This window comes from Dasypus novemcinctus, chromosome X (genome assembly GCF_030445035.2).
Source record: "Dasypus novemcinctus isolate mDasNov1 chromosome X, mDasNov1.1.hap2, whole genome shotgun sequence".
In the NCBI taxonomy this organism is placed as follows: Eukaryota; Metazoa; Chordata; class Mammalia; order Cingulata; family Dasypodidae; genus Dasypus; species Dasypus novemcinctus.
Genome location: NC_080704.1, coordinates 10,608,567 through 10,625,456, shown reverse-complemented (window position 1 = coordinate 10,625,456; position 16,890 = coordinate 10,608,567). Strand labels below are relative to the sequence as shown.

Sequence of the window (16,890 nt, the reverse complement as noted above, 5' to 3'; positions counted from 1 at the left end):
TGTACCAGGATACTCAGATAAGCCATCCCCACATCTCTGATCCACTTATACAACGAGGTAACAAATGTGTGCTGCCTTAAGATGCTAAACTTTGATGTATTTTATTATTCAGAAATACATAGGTAATACAGCTTTCGACTACTTTTAAATGGTTCAGTAGAAAGAAACTTAAGGTCCACTATGATTAAACTATTAATATCTAAAATTCACTGCCTTATTTACTTTGACTATTCTTGGCAGTTTTTAATCAATTCCATTTTCTTTAAAGAAAAATATAAGGCTTATTATAAATAAATCCATTGTCTTAGTTTCCCCAGCTGCTTAAAGCAGATATCATGAATGGGTTGACTTAAACAATGGTATTAACTTACAGTTTGAGGCCAGTAAAATGTCCAAATCAAGGTATCATCTTTCAGAATTCTAGCTGCTAGCAATCCTTGGCTTCTCTGCCACATGAGAAGGCACATGGTGGCAACTGCTAACCTTTCCCTTCTTTTTCATTGCTTTCAACTTGCTTCTCTGGCTTCCTCTCCCTCTTTCTTTCCTTCTCTCTATTCATTCCATTTATAAAGAACTCCAGTTATAAGACTAAAACCCATCCTGAATGAAGTGGGTCACACCTTAATTGTAGTAGCCTCATCAAAATTTCTCCTTAAAATGGGTTTATATGCAAAGGAATGGATGTAATGTTTTTCTGGGGTACATACAAACATCCATCACATTGTATTATGCTTATAAAAGAAGAAAATACTGATGCCCTAGGCTGGTATCATAACACATTAATTACATAGAAAATGAAAAAAAGAATATCTTCATCATTCAAAGTTCAGTTTAACGAGTGACTTGTGGTAAACAGAAAAAGTAAAGGATATTAAAGAACTGAATAAAAACAAAAGTCAACCTTTCCCCACTCTTAATTTCAAACATGTAAATTATTGTTACTGTTGCAATATATACACTGGTTTGTTAAGAGTTCACTTAAATTACTTGATAGGAAGAGCCTAAAGCAGAAAAAAGCAAGTTTTTGGTGCATGATTTTCAGTTATATTCTAGACACAGAAATGATTAAAATCAAGGAAAGCAGAGCGTAAGTGCTCATATACCACCTGACTGAACCTTTTCATGTTACTTTTGACATCTGAGTCTCCTATTTTCTAATTGGTGTCTGGGATAAAAATAATAGGTCCATTGTTGCCAAAAGATGGAAACAATCCAGGTGTCTGTCAACTGATGACTGGATAAACAAAATGTGGTTTATGAATATGATGTACTATTATTTAACTGTAACAACAAATGAAGTCATGATGCACATGACAGCATGGATGTACCTTGAGGACATTATGTTGAGTGAAAAAGTCAAACACAAAAGTGATACCATGTTAGTGATACCACATTCGTATTAGTATTACTAGTATGACCCAAATATAATGAGCAAAGTCATGGAGTTAAAAACTAAAAATTGGTCACCAGATATATAGAATACGAATGTACAGCAGTGGCTTATTTTGTGCAGAATTGGTATTAAGGTTGATTGTAAAAGTATGGAATTAGATAGAGGTGATGGTGGCACATTACAGTGAATGTTATTAGCAGAACCAATACAGGAGTGTGTATGATAGTGGTTGAAAGAGAAATTTTATTGCTGTGTATTTCACAGAATGAAAGCCACCCGATGAAACACAGGATTATATAGCATAGTGAACCCTGTCAGAGACAGTATGGTTAATAGTACAAATATAAGAATATTCTTCCATGAATCAGAGCGAGTAGATGTTAATATTACAAGATGTTAATAGCAAGTAGTATCCAAGTTAAAATGCACGTAAATCAAGCCATGGACTGTAGTGAATAGTAATTTGCTATGAGTTATTTCATCTAATGGTCATCAATTAGATTTAAAAAAGGGGAGGGGGGAGGGAGAGAGAATTGTCTTAACTAACAGGAACCAGACACAAAGAACTGCATACCTGTGACTCCATTTATATAAATTGCAAACATAAATACATTTGAGAGACAAAATTAGACTAGCAGATATGTGTGTAAGATGTATAGAAGGACTGAGAAATAACTACAGGGCAGGGAATTTTTCTTTTTACAGTAATGAAAATGTTCTAATATAGATTGTGTTGATGAATGGACAACTCTGTAATTACACCCAAATCCACTGAATGTACACTTCAGTTTTTTTTTCTCAATTTATTCATTTTTTAAAAGATATTACATTCAAAATTATGAGGTCCCCATTCACCCCCACCGGTCCCACCCCCCCCTACCCCCCCCCACAGTAACACTCTCCCCCATCATCATGACACATCCATTACGTCTGGTGAGCACATCTCCAGGCATCGCTGCACCCCATGTCCCGTGTTCCACACCATAGCCCACACTCTCCCACGTTCCATCCAGTGGGCCATGGGAGGACATACAACATCCAGCAATTGTCCCTGGAGCATCACCCAGGACAACTCCAAGTTCCAAGAATGCCTCCATATCTCATCTCTTCCTCCCATTCCCTGCCCCCAGTAGCCACCATAGCCACTTTTTCCACACCAATGCCACATTTTCTCGATTATTAACCACAATAGTTCATGAATAGGATATCATTAAGTCCACTCTGATCCTTAATGTATTCCTCCTTCCTGTGGACCTTGGCTTGGTTGTGTCCATTCCACATCTATGTCAAGAGGGGGTTTAGATTCCACATGGATATTGGATGCAATCCTCCTGCTTTCAGTTGTAAGCACTCTAGGCTGCATGGTGTGGTGGTTGACATTCTTCAACTCCATGTTAGCTGAGTGGGGTAAGTCCAGTAAATCAGAGTGTAGGAGCTGTAGTCTGTTGAGGCCTGGCTATCATATTGTCAGTCCAGAGATTCAAATCCCCTAGATATATCTTAAGCCCCAGCACCAAATACAATTCCAGTAAAATAGCATGAAAGGCTTGTGAAAAGAGATCCTATCTGAGTGCAGCTCCATCACGCAGAAACACCAGCTCCAAAGAAAGGCCAACTGGCATGGCAGTGAACCCCATCTGCCATGACCATAGAAACTGTGGGTCTCTTTAGCCCTCAAAAGAACCAATAGCTGGGGTTGTATCTACTTTATCTGTCTCTGAGACTCTGCTCAGGTGTGCATAAGGGCAATCCTTCTGACAACCTCCAGACTCTTTTTTAGAGACTCATAGCCATATGAACTCATTTGTCTTTTCCATTTCCCCCCTACTTTAGGTCAAACAGCATTTTTAACTCCTGTTATTATAGGTAGACAGGGATATTCTGCTGGTCCGCGTTGAACCTTTAATTTAAGGTCATTTTCTACTTATGTCATCAGCTGGTATTTGGTAATGATCCCTCGGTGCCAGGAAGGCTCATCCCTGGGTGTCATGTCCCACGCTGGGGGGAAGGCATTGCATTTACATGCTGAGTTTAGCTTCGAGACTGGCCACATTTGAGTAACATGGAGGCTGTCAGGAGGGAACTCTTAGGCACAGTGCTGCTCTAGGCCTTGTTCTTATTTCAGGTGTATAGGCTCAAAAGTATAGTCATTAGTATCAGGGGCTCACTGTTGGACCCTCATTCCCTCCTGGTCCTTACCGTTGCACCTGGGGGACTGCCGCTGCTTCCCTAGGGACCATGACAGAGCCCCCCCCCCGACCAGGACCCCAGTACCCCCCCAGCTGTTGTTTTTAATTGTTTCCACTATGAGTATATCCAAACATTTCCATGCACCCCAGACACATGCCCTCTATAACTCCCTGTCAACCATATGTCCCCTGTCAATAACATCCCATACCAGTATTCCTCCGCTGCCATTGTTGAACCACTCTGTGATCCAAAACTTCCTGAAAAGTGAAGCCCAATATAATGTCAGGTTCCCTTACTAGTAAAATGGAATATAGCGATGAGTTTAAAGGTTAGATATAGAATACATATTGATTTGGAAAAATTCTGCATCCTATCTTTTTCTTTTCTTTTTTCCTAATTATTGAGCTTCTCTTCACAAGAGTCTTAGATCACAGTAATTCATATATACAATATATAGTACTCCCACATATCCATTATAAAACCTTTTCCCTTCCACAGCGATAATCTTTTAACTTATTCATATCATATTTACTGAAACTGATGTACAGATATTGAGACAATAGCTTTCAAACAAGGTAACATTTGTGTTTACATTGTGGCTTTTACTTTAGGCTATACAGTTTTCTAAATTTTTTAGTTATCCTATGTTTTACATTATGGTTTACATTATTAGTCTGTTGTCCCCTATATGTTTTTGGTGTAATATTACATGTTTTATATCCATCCTTGTGTACTCTTGTGAAATACTTCTTTTACCTTCACATTTACATTGGTTCCATCTATTCAATATCTATTTTCCCCTCCCCTTGGGTCTCACAGTGACAGTCAATCTTCATTCCTTGACGAGCCATGTTCAGAGATACTTGCAACAGTGTTGAGGGCTTGACTTGCTCAACTGCCCTAATGCCCTGGGAGCCACCATTTCTCTTGAGAAGTACAGTTCCCTCTATTTGATGGCATCATTCCTCCTCAGGATATGGGTCTACCTTCACTCTCATTATATGGGTCTCTACCCAACGGTATAAACCACTCTGGCAAAATGAGCATTCAGATATTCCCTAGGAGTCTGTCCTGCATCAGATTATCGCCTTTGAGTATCTTAAACAGGTAAATTTCCTATTATATTTTGAAAAGGTTTTCTCAGCATTTTACTCTCAACCACACCTGACAATCTCCGATGTTTGTGTGTTGCCCCTCCCTCCCCCCAATTTTTTGGGCAATATTACCCATCCACCCATCCCTAGCCCCCCTCAAACCCGCAGCCACACCCAAAGGTAACCCTATGCCCCCATTTTATCTCTTCTTTGTGTTCATACTTACCGCCCGCTTATCATAGATTTCACCCATGTAGATGTCAGCTTACATCCTTCCTCTACCCCCCGATTTCCTGTAAGCCTATCTTCCAGTCTCTAGCTCTCTGAGGCAGCTTGCTTATTTCATATCATTGAGGTCATGCAGCATTTGTCCTTCAATGCCTGGGTTGCTTCACTCAACATAAGGTTCTCAAGATTCATCCATGTTATCACGTGTGTTTGTAGTGTATTTGTTCTTAAAGCCGAGTAGTATTCCATTGTATGTATATACCACATTTTATTGATCCACTCATCTGTTGATGGGCATTTGGGTTGATTCCAACTTTTGGCGATAGTGAACAATGCTGCTATGAACATTGGTATGCATATATCGGTTTGTGTCCTTGTTTTCAGTTCTGCTGGGTATATACCCAGCAGTGGTATTGCTGGGTCATATGGCAAATCTATGGTTAGTTTTTTGAGAAACCACCAAACTGTTCTTCAGAATGGTTGGATTCTTCTGCATTCCACCAGCATTTGTATTCTTCTGTTTTTTTCATAGCTGCCAATCTTATGGGAGTAAGATGGTATCTCATTGTAGTTTTGATTTGCATTTCCCTGATAGCTAGAGATTTGGAGCATTTTTTCATGTGCTTTTTAGCCACTTGTATTTTTCTTTGGAGAAGTGTCTGTTTAAATCTTTTCCCATTTTTTAAATGGGTTGTTTAACTTTTTTATTTTCAAGGTATAGGAGTTCTTTATATATGCAAGTTATAAGTCTCTTATCAGATATATGGTTGCCAAATATTTTCTCCCATTGTGTAGATTCCCTTTTTACTTTCTTGACAATCTCCTTTGAGGTGCAGAAGGCTTTAATTTTGAGGAAGTCCCATTTATCTATTTGGTTTTTTTTGGGGGTTTTTTTTGCTGCTCGTGCTTTTGGTGTGATGTTCATGAATCCATTTCCTATTACAAGGTCTTGTAGATGTTTCCCTACACTGCTTTCCAAGGTCTTTATGGTCTTGGCTCTTATATTTAGGTCTTTGATCCATCTTGAGTTGATCTTTGTATAAGGTGTGAGATGGTAAATCTCTCTCATTCTTCTACATATGGATATCCAGTTCTCCAGGCACCATTTGTTGAATAGGCCATTCTCTCCCAGTTGAGAGGGTTTGGTGGCTTTATTGAATATTATATTGCTATATATATGAGGTTCTATATCAGAACTTTCAATTCGATTCCATTGGCCTGTGTGTCTCTCCTTATGCCAATACCATGCTGTTTTCACTACTGTAGCTTTGTAGTACGTTTTGAAGTCAGGTAGTGTGATTCCTCCAATTTTGTTTTTCTTTTTCAATATGTCTTTGGCTATTCGGAGCCTCTTTCCTTTCCAAATAAATTTCATAGTTAGTTTTTCTAGTTCCTTAAAGAAGGCTGTGTTGATTTTTATTGGGTTTGCATTGAATGTGTAGCTGAGTTTTGGTAGGATAGACATCTTACTAATATTTAGTCTTGCTATCCATGAACAGGGAATATTCTTCCATTTATTTAGGTCTTCTTTGATTTCCTTGAACAGTCTTGTATAGTTCTTGGTGTATAAGGTTTTTACATCTTCAGTTAAATTTATTCCTAAATACTTGATTTTTTTATTTACTATTGTGAATGGTATTTGTTTCTTTTTTTTTTTTAAGATTTATTTTTATTTATTTAATTCCCCTCCCCTCCCCCGGTTGTCTGTTTTCTGTGTCTTTTTGCTGCGTCTTGTTTCTTGTTTCTTTGTCCGCTTCCGTTGTCGTCAGCGGCACGGGAAGTGTGGGCGGCGCCATTCCTGGGCAGGCTGCTCCCTCCTTCGCGCTGGGCGGCTCTCCTTATGGGTGCACTCTTTGCGCGTGGGGCTCCCCTACGCGGGGGACACCCTGCGTAGCGCGGCACTCCTTTGCGCGCATCAGCACTGCGCATGGGCCAGCTCCACATGGGTCAAGGAGGCCTGGGGCTTGAACCGCGGGCCTCCCATGTGGTAGACGGACGCCCTAACCACTGGGGCAAAGTCCGTTTCCCTGGTATTTGTTTCTTGATTTCCTCCTGAGCTTGCTCATTATTGGAGTACAGAAATGCTACTGATTTTTGCGCATTGATCTTATAACCTGCGACTTTACTAAACTCATTGATGTGTTCTAGAAGCTTTGTTGGAGACCTCTCAGGGTTTTCTGTGTATAGGATCATGTCATCTGCAAATAATGAAATTTTGACTTCTTCTTTCCAATTTGAATGTCTTTTATATCTGGTTCTTGCCTCAGTGCTTGAGCAAGTACTTCTAAGACAATGTTAAATAGAAGGGGAGAGAGTGGCCATCCTTGTCTTGTTCCTGATTTAGAGGGAAGGATTTTAGGATTTCTCCATTGTAAACAATGTTGGCTTTAGGTTTTTCATATATACTTTTTATCATGTTCAAAAAATTTCCTTGTATTCCGATCTTTTGGAGTGTTTTTATCAAGAAAGGGTGCTGTATTTTGTTAAATGCTTTTTCTGCATCTATAGATATAATCATGTGATTTTTTCCCCTCAATCTGTTTATATGGTGTATTACATTGATTGATTTTCTTATGTTGAACCATCCTTGCATACCTGGAATAAATCCCACTTGGTCGTGGTGTATAATTCATTTAATGTGTTGTTGAATACGATTAGCAAGTATTTTGTTAAGTATTTTTGCGTCTAGGTTCATTAGAGAAATTGGTCTGTAATTTTCCTTTCTTGTGGTGTCTTTGTTTGGCTTTGGTACTAGGGTAATGTTGGCATCATAGAATGAGTTAGGCAAAGTTCCTTCTGTTTCGATTTTTTGGAAGAGTTTCAGCAGGATTGGTGTTAGTTCTTTCCAGAATGTTTTGTAGAATTCACCTGTGAAGTCATCTGACCCTGGGCTCTTCTTAGTTGGGAGGTTTTTAATGATGAATTCTATCTCTTTACTTGGGATTGGTTTGTTGAGATCATCAATTTCTTCTTTCATCAATTTAGGCTGCTTATGTGTTTCTAGGAATTTGTCCATTTCCTCTAAATTGTCATTTTTGTTGGAATATAGTTTTTCAAAGTATCCTCTTATGATAGTCTTTATTTCTGTGGGGTCAGTGGTGATATCGCCTTTCTCATTTCTTATTTTGTGTATTTGCATCTTCTCTCTTTTTTTCTTTGTTAGTCTCACTAAAGGTTTGTCAATTTTATTGATCTCAAAGAACCAGCTCTTGGTCTTGTTTACCTTTTCAAGCACTTTCTTATTTTCTATTTCATTTAGTTCTGCTCTTATCTTTGTTATTTCCTTCCTTCTTCTTTCTGTGGGGTTGCTTTGTTGTTTTTTTTCTAATTCCTCCAAATGTGTGGTTAGTTCTTCAATTTTTGCTCTTTCTTCTTTTTGGATGTATGAATTTTTGGCTATAAATTTCCCTCTCAGTACTGCTTTTGCTGCATCCCATAAATTTTGGTATGTTATGTTATCATTATCATTTGTTTCAAGGTAGTCATTGATTTCTTTTGAGATTTCCTATTTGACCCACTGTTTTTCTAAGAGTGTGCTGTTTAATTTCCAAATCTTGGTGTGAAATCTGGGCCTCTGGCACTTGCAGATTTCCAGCTTCACTCCATTATGGTCAGAGATATTATTTTGTATAATTTCGATCTTTCTGAATTCATTAAGCCTTTCTTTGTGGCCTAGCATATGGTCTGTCTTGGAGAATGATCCAAGTGCACTTGAGAAAAATGTATATCCTGCTGTATTCGGGTGTAATGATCTGTATATGTCTATTAGATCCAGCTCCTCTAATATACTGTTCACATATTTTGTTTCTTTAGTGATTCTCTTTTGAGATGTTCTGTCCAGAGTTGATAGTCGTATATTAAAATCTCCCACTATAATTGTAGATGCATCTATTCTTTCACTTAGTTTTTCCAGCATTTGCCTCCCATATTTAGAGCACCCTTGTTAGGAGCTTAAAAAGTTATGATTATGATTGTTCGTTCCTCTTGACAGATTGTCCCTTTCACTAATATGTAGTATCCTTCTTTGTCTCGCACAATTGTTTCACATTTAAAGTCTATTTTGTCTGATAGTAATAAAGCTAATCCTGCCTTTTTTTGGTTATTGTTTGCTTGTAAGATTGTTTTCCAACCATTCACTTTCAGCCTCCATGAGTCTCTGGGTCTAAGATGTGTCTCTTGTAGACAGCATATAGATGAGTCATATTTCCTTATCCAATGTCCCAGTCTGAATCTTTTGATAGGTAAGTTTAATCTGTTGACATTCAGTGTTATTACTTTCAAGGAATTATTTATGTTACCCATATTTTGATTGGAGTTGCGTTTGTCATATTTTGTTTGTTTGTTTTTTCTTCTCTTTTTGTCTTTTTTATTGCTCTTACACTCTCCTCCAACTCTGCCTGTCCTGTTTTTTCCTTTCTTCCTGCAGAACTCCCTTTAGAATTTCTTGAAGGAGATGTTTCTTGTTGGCATTCTCTCAGTTTCTGTTTAACTGTGAATATTTTGAACTCTCCATCATTTTTGAATGCTAGTTTAGCTGGATAGAGTATTCCTGGTTGGAATTTTTTTTTCTTTTAGTACCTTGACTATATCATACCAGTGCCTTCTTGCCTCCATGGTTTCAGATGAGAAATCAGCACTTAATCTTATGGAGCTTCCATTGTTTGTGATGGTTTTCTTTTCTCTTGCTGCTTTTAGAATTTTCTCTTTGTCTTGAGCGTTGGATAATTTGACAAGTATATGTCTTGGGGTGGGCCTGTTGGGATTTATGACAATTGGGGTGCACTGTGCTTCTTGGATAAGTACATCTGTCTCTTTCAGTAGATTTGGGAAGTTTTCAGCCATTATTTCCTGCAACACTCCTTCTGATGCCTTTCCCTTCTCTTCTCCTTCTGGGATGCCTATAATACATATGTTTGAGCATTTTGCATTGTCATTCAGGTCCCTAAGTCCTAGCTGGGTTTTTTCTATATTTTTATCGATCAATTTTACTATCAGTTTGATTTCCGATGCACTGTCTTCCACATCACTAATTCTCTGCTCTGCCTCTTCTAGTCTGCTGATATTTGCTGCAAGTGTATTTCTGATTTCTTGAACTGTGGTGTTCATTCCCATCATATCTGATATCTTTTTGCATATGTCTGCAATTTCCCCTCCAAGTGTTGTCTTCATGTTGTTAACCTCTTCCTTTACTTCATTAAATTTGTTGGTGATATATGTTTTGAGATCTTTAATTACTTGTGCGAAGTTCTGCTCCCCTTCCTGGTTTTTAGTTTGTCATTCAATTCAGCCATGTTTTCCTGATTGCTGGTTTGGTTTGTAGATTTTTATTGCTGTCTGGTCATCATTTTATCTTGATGGGTTTAATCAGTTCCTTAGCTTCTTTGTCTAGTCTTGGGGATTAATTAGCTGTTGTTTTTGCGTAGTGTTATATCTTCTGTCACTTTGTTCTTCTTATTCTAATTTCTTATTGCTGGTTGAGTTCACTTTAAAGGGAAGTATTAGGGTCAGGGAAAGGCAATTGTGTAAGCAAGGAAAAAGTGTAAAGTAGTATTGGTGATAAATGTTAACAGAGCAACAATATGAGATCTGGGAAGATGGATATTAGATTCATGTAAGTTGTATAGAGTTATAGCAGTAGGTAGAGTATCTGTAATGAGGTAGTCGACTGACTATGGGAGGAATATGGTGTGAATTAAAAAGCTAGTGTATTCGTGAGAGAGGGAAAGAGAAAAGAAATGCAGTAGTTTCAAGAGTGGATAAAAGACAGAAAACAGAAAAAAGGTATGAGAAATTAAGAGTTAGACACTTTGGGGATCAAAGAAAGGGTGGTGGAATATAGGAGAGACAGTAGATGATGGAAGATATCAAGATGTAGGGGAAAGGGGATAGTGTAGGTAGCCAAAATCAATTCACACAGAAATGAGGCAACGAAGGATGAGGAAACCCAGCAAATGTGAGGTGTTCCCTGCAGCACCTATTGTATAATTAAGATAAAATAAAATAAGAAGAAAATGAGGGACAATTGAGGAAAAAAAAAAGAGAGAGAAGAAAGAAAGAAAGAAAGGGGGGATGTGTAAAGGGAGGGGAACAAGTAAGGAAATGAAAAAAAGATATAGAACAACCACAAAGCAACAACAAACCCCCCCTCCCCCATATAACTGAAAAAAAAAAAGACTTTGGGGGATACACTGGAGAAAAGACTAGGAGATAATGCAATGTTAGCAATCAGGACAATAAAAAATAAAAAAATAAAATAAAAATCAAAACAAAACAAAACAAAAAAGAAAAAACACAAACGTTGAGGGCTAGGATATTCAAGGTCCTCAGATGGACCTCAGGGCATGGTGGATTCAGGGATGGGAAGTCTTTGATATTGAACACTCAAGAGGTGTGAGTCTCTGGGGTGTGGACCACCAGGGTTTAGGGGACTCAGACCTGGCAACCTCATATCCGGTTAACAGGGAGCCTGGGAGCACCACAGCACAACACAGCCTTCAGGGATCCCTGCAGCTGGGTGCCAGCCCTATGGGGGAGGTCACATCCGCAAATTCCGACCTATGTGTCTGAACCCCGCAATTCACCCTCTCACTCGGGTCTCTTCTGTGGCTGTATCACCAATTCAACTTCAGGACACCTCCCACCCTGTAAGCCCCCAGAACGGCCACCTGGGGGCACCTCTACACTGCAGCCAATTTAATGACGCAGATCAGTAGCCAGGCCTGGGGGTGGGGCTCCAGCCGGAAGTGCCCATAACAGAGTCCAAAACTGAAATTCCCATGCTTCGCAAAATATTCCCCTAATCGGCTTCCAGACATCTCCCACCCTGCCAGTCCCTGAAACAGTCTCCTGGTGATGTCTCTTTATTGTGAACAATTTAAGGCTGCTGCAGATCGGCAGCCAACCTTGGGGGGCGGGGCTCTAGCCGGAAGCACTATCATTTGTGTCCACAATCAAAAATTCCCCGCCTCACAATAAAACTCCCATCTGTCTCCCCAAATCGGTCTGCAAAGGCCTACTGCCCTGTTAGCCCCCCAATAGCCCACTCAGAGCTTATGAATTCCCCAGTACCACAGAGCCTCCAGGAATCGCTGCCGCGCACCAATGCCGTGGCTCCGCCCACCCCAGGAGGGAGCCTCCCACGCGCACCTCCCACCTCCATGTAATAGAGCCTCAATTTTATCTTATACACGATTTTTCTCTGTTACCTTCCCACCAAATCAACGTCCAGACACCTCCTGCCCTGCAAAACCCCAAAACAGCCCTGTGCCGAAGAATTTCCAATGCTGCCCAGCCACCTCTTTGCAGGAGAGACCACCAGGTATGCTCACTCAGCCACCATCTTCAGTCTCCAGCCACTTGAATGTACACTTTGGATGGATAATATGTATATGATTATTTCTCAATAGAATCTGCTAAAAAATATTTACAAAACCCTTAACACTATGCTTTACAATATGGATACTGAAAATGTGATTACAAAGCATCCAAACCTTACTTATTTTTAAAATATTTGTATCCTTTAAAAAAATACAACAAGGCACAAATAAGTACATGCAGATGGTATGTATGTGTGTGTGTGTGTGTGTATATATATCATTGCATGAATTAGATTTTAAACCTTTTTAGCTAAGTATGACTTTCAACTTGTTATTCTGAATTCAACATCAGTTCTCTTTATATTCCCTGTTTCATATATTAGAAGGTTATCTTTAAAAAAAAAAACCTGTCTATTTTCACTTTGCATCTAAACACCTCAGTTATGAAAATAATAAAGTCCATAAAGAGAACTTCAATTGTCCCCCATCCATTAATTATAACATTATGCAATAATTCTGTATATCTACATTCTATTGACAATCTACATTCTTTCTATTCTTCCATCCACCCATCTAGCCATCTATTTTCTAAACATTTGAGAACAGGTTGTATTCATTATTCATCATGAATGCACAGCACTATCATATACATTTTCCAAGAACAAGAATATTCACTTTTGTACCCACCTTAACAAGAATTTAATGTTACTATAAAGCTTACAGTCTACCTTACAATATTTTCAGATGTTCCAATAACATTCTTCTAGGCCTTTGCCCTCCATTATTAGACACAGTCCATAATCATGTATTGCATTTAATTATCATCAACTCTTTAGTTGCTCTCTTTCTTTTAAATCGTGCAAATCTATATACAATATAAAGTATGCCATCTCAACCTTTCCCACAAATACCACTGAGATTAATCACACTCACAGTTCACAATCTACCCTCACCAACATCCATTTCTAGAATGTCCCAAACTAAATGGAAACCTTATATTCATTATGCCTTTACTCTTCATCTGCCCCCTCCCTGAAAACTACTCGAATTTCTATATTGAAGCTTCTGCACATTTTCACTTTTTGAGCTTTTATGTCCTATTTATTTCACTCAATAGGATGTCTTCAGGGTTCATCCATGTAAAGTGGCATGTATCAGAACTTCATTTCTCCTTTTGGAGGGGCAGGCCCATTACTCCAAGCTTGTACAGGAAAGGCACCGAGAGCCTACACCAGGAAGTGGGAGGGTTAAGTGTGTGTGAGAGAGAGAGGGAGACAGAGAGAACTCTGCCTTTCCTTGATCTATTCCCCTTTTCAATCATCGCCCACTTTAGAATAGGAGACAGAACCCTCCTAAAGAAGAAGGGATTTCCCATCCACCCTGTCCTTCCTAAACTTGACAAGAAAATATACAAGGCAGTAAGGAGGTTTTCTGAGGAATACTCAGGAATACTAAGGAATTCTGCGGTATAGGACTAGTATTCATTAGAATACTCTTTGGAGTCAGGTCCTGACCGGGAACTGTGTTGCTGGCCATTTGGGCATGGCCAGCCCACTCACCTCTCAGCACCCTGAGCATACATGGCTCAGGATTACTGGATCCCCTTCTCCAGGTACTGTTTCTCCTTCAGCTGAGCCATGTCTTCCTCTGACCTTCTCTGGTGAATGGTAGGTTGCAGCTCTTGGAGCAAAGTTTCCTTCTCCTTAATGACCTGCAGCCAGTCCCTGTCAGCCATAGTCATTCCTGGCCAGGACTCACTGTCCAGCTGGGCCAGCTGCTTCTGGATACTTAATACTCTGAAAGAAAGGGGCACAGAAAAATGAATGTACTCCATCAATAATCTGAACACATTCCCATTCCACTGCACAAATTCTATAAATCTATTTGCAAAATAAATATTGGAAGTAGTAGGAAGTAAAAACAATATGTAAATCCTTTGCATAATCTCCTTTGGACCAGGACCATTTGAGATGGTAATAACTACACCATGCTGTCAAAAATGGTAGCAGTCTTCAAACTATTGAATACTGTCAAAAAAAGATAGCAGTCTTCAAACTATGCAATACTGGGTTATTTCAGACTTACGGTTTCTGATGTGATACTGTCTGACAGAAATATGAAGCTAACTTATTCTTCCCTACCTCTACTCTTTTTTTCTTTCTCTTTCTTTTTTTAATTGTATTTTGTTGAAGATACATAGATGACAAAAAATGTAACATTAAAAAATATAAGAGATTCCCATATATCCCACACCCCACCCCATTCCTCCCACATCAACAACCTCTTTCATCATTGTGGCACATTCACTGCATTTGGTCAATACATTTTGGAGGACTGCTGCACCACATGGATTATAGTTTACCTTGTAGTTTACTCTCTACACGTGTCCATTCAGTGGGTTATGGCAGAATATATAATGTCTAGCATCTGTCACTGCAATATAATTTAGGACAACTCCAAGTCCTGAAAGTGCCCCCACATCACATCTCTTCTTCCCTCTCCAGGCCTCAGCAACTACTGTGGCCACTGTCTCCACATCAGTGATACAATTTCTTCAATTGTTAGAGACAGTCACAACAGTTCTATAGTAGAATACCACTAAGTCCACTCTAATTCATATTTAATTCCTTCCTCCTGTGTACCCTAAGATAGTGATGTCTACTCTACTTTTATATTAAGAGGGGGCTTAGATCCCATATGGTTGATGGATGCGATTCTCCTGCTTAGAATTGTAAACTCTCTCAATTCCTGGTGTGGTTTTTGGCCATCTTCACCTTCCTGTTAGCTGACCTAAGTAAGTCCAACAAACCAGAGAGTAGGAGCTGCAACTCTGCTGGGGCTCAGGACTCAGCTGGCACATGGCCAGTCCAGAAATTAAAGTCTCCTGAGTATACATCAACTCCAGTGTAAACCACAGGTTCAGTAAAAGTGACAGAAGAGGCATGTGTAGAGAAGTAACATCTGAGTCCAATTCCACCATACTCAAGAATGCAAATTACTGCTTCTCTTAAAAGCACTTTCTCTCAATGATCTTAGTCAAATGACTACCAAATTGCATACTTGTCCTTTAAGGGATTTTTCCATCATGTGGTTGTAGGCTCAGTGTATATATATTTTTGTTTCATTTTCTATTGTGGCAAAAGATACACAATCCAAAAATTTCCCATTTTAACTATCTTCTTGTATAATCAAATATGTTCACAATATTGTCTACCATTCATTATCAAAACATTTTATCATCCCAAATGGAAATTCTATATCCACTAAGGAGTAATAGCCCATTCTTCTCTATTTCCCTTGCCCCTGGTAATCTCCTTTCTGTCTCTATGAAACTTAAATTCTCTCCTGCAGGTCATGAAAATAGATACAAAGAGGGAGATTGAAGTAAGGACAGTTTGGTGTAAATATCCAAAGAACAAAATCCAAAGACTTAAGACAAAGAAAGCTATGAGAACAGATAAGCAGGAGACACTCAGGCTTGTATCCTCTAGAACAGCCTCACTGGGAAGTTTGTCATAAATAAAATTCTCAATCCCCTCCCTCAACCTACACAACCAGAAACTCTTAGAGTGGGACCCAATAATCTAGGTATTTCTGAGGTCTGCTTAAGTTTGGGAACTTCTTCAGTCAGGCAAAGAGGACTCCCCTCCAGTGGCAGGGATCCTCATGAGCCTCAGAACTCTTATGGGTTGACATTAAGGATCTAAAAGGTGATCATCTCACTAAAACTAAATGGCAAATGTAAGTGAGACATGCTTAGGGCAAAAGTCACTAATCAAGGCTGGCATCTTGCCAAGAGGGTCCAGATCATCCAAATCCTTCCCAATGCTGTGTTTCATGCAGAAACTACCAATAAACTGAAGTCAGTACACATGAAAACCTGCTGGTCAGCTCTGTGGTAAATCATGCTCCACATGAGTGAGACATGAGCACCAGTAGAACTAGCTGTAGAATAGCTCAAGATACCTTTCCAGGTACATAAGGAATCTGAAAATTCAGCTGAAATGAAAAGGATATACAGAAGTAAATTTTATATATTGTACTCAAGTCCAATTCCCAAAGAAGATAAAGAACTAGCTTCACATCAGAAACTTTATTTAGACAAGTTTCTTTCTATCTGTAGCTAACTTCTGGAATGTGTTGAAAAATAGGTTTACCAAAGACACTCAATGACAGTGGCAGCTGAACAGGGTTCTCCTATTTCTGACTAGTTAAGAGAATTTATTATAGTCAAATAACTAAATCCAAAAGAAAAAATATTCCAGGCAAACCCAAAAATAAGTCAGTGACAAATCAGACATTATCTCCAATGAAATTTTCAAAACCTCTACTCTAAATCAAGACAGACAAAAGTGAGAAATAACTATCAAAGACCTCAAAAATAAGCAGAAAGCAGGGTGCCTAAGAGTTACCTCCTGAGAGCCTCCGTGTTGCTCAAATGTGGCCAGTCTTGAAGTCAAACTCAGCATGTAAATGCATTACATTCCCCCCAGCATGAGAAATGACTCCCGGGGATAAGCCTCCCTGGTGCCGAGGGATTACTGCCAAGTACCAGCTGATGATGTAACTAGAAAATGACCTTGAATAAAAGGGTCAACTCAGACCAGCAGAATATGTCAGTCTACATATAATACCAGGAGTTAAAAATGCTTTTGCCCTAAATCAAGGG

General features: G+C 39.1%; 1 pseudogene; it reads right to left on the bottom strand.

Moving 5' to 3' along the window:
• Positions 1–16,890, bottom strand: part of LOC131277251 (protein WWC3-like) — an 80,579-nt pseudogene that overhangs the window by 26,039 nt on the left and 37,650 nt on the right.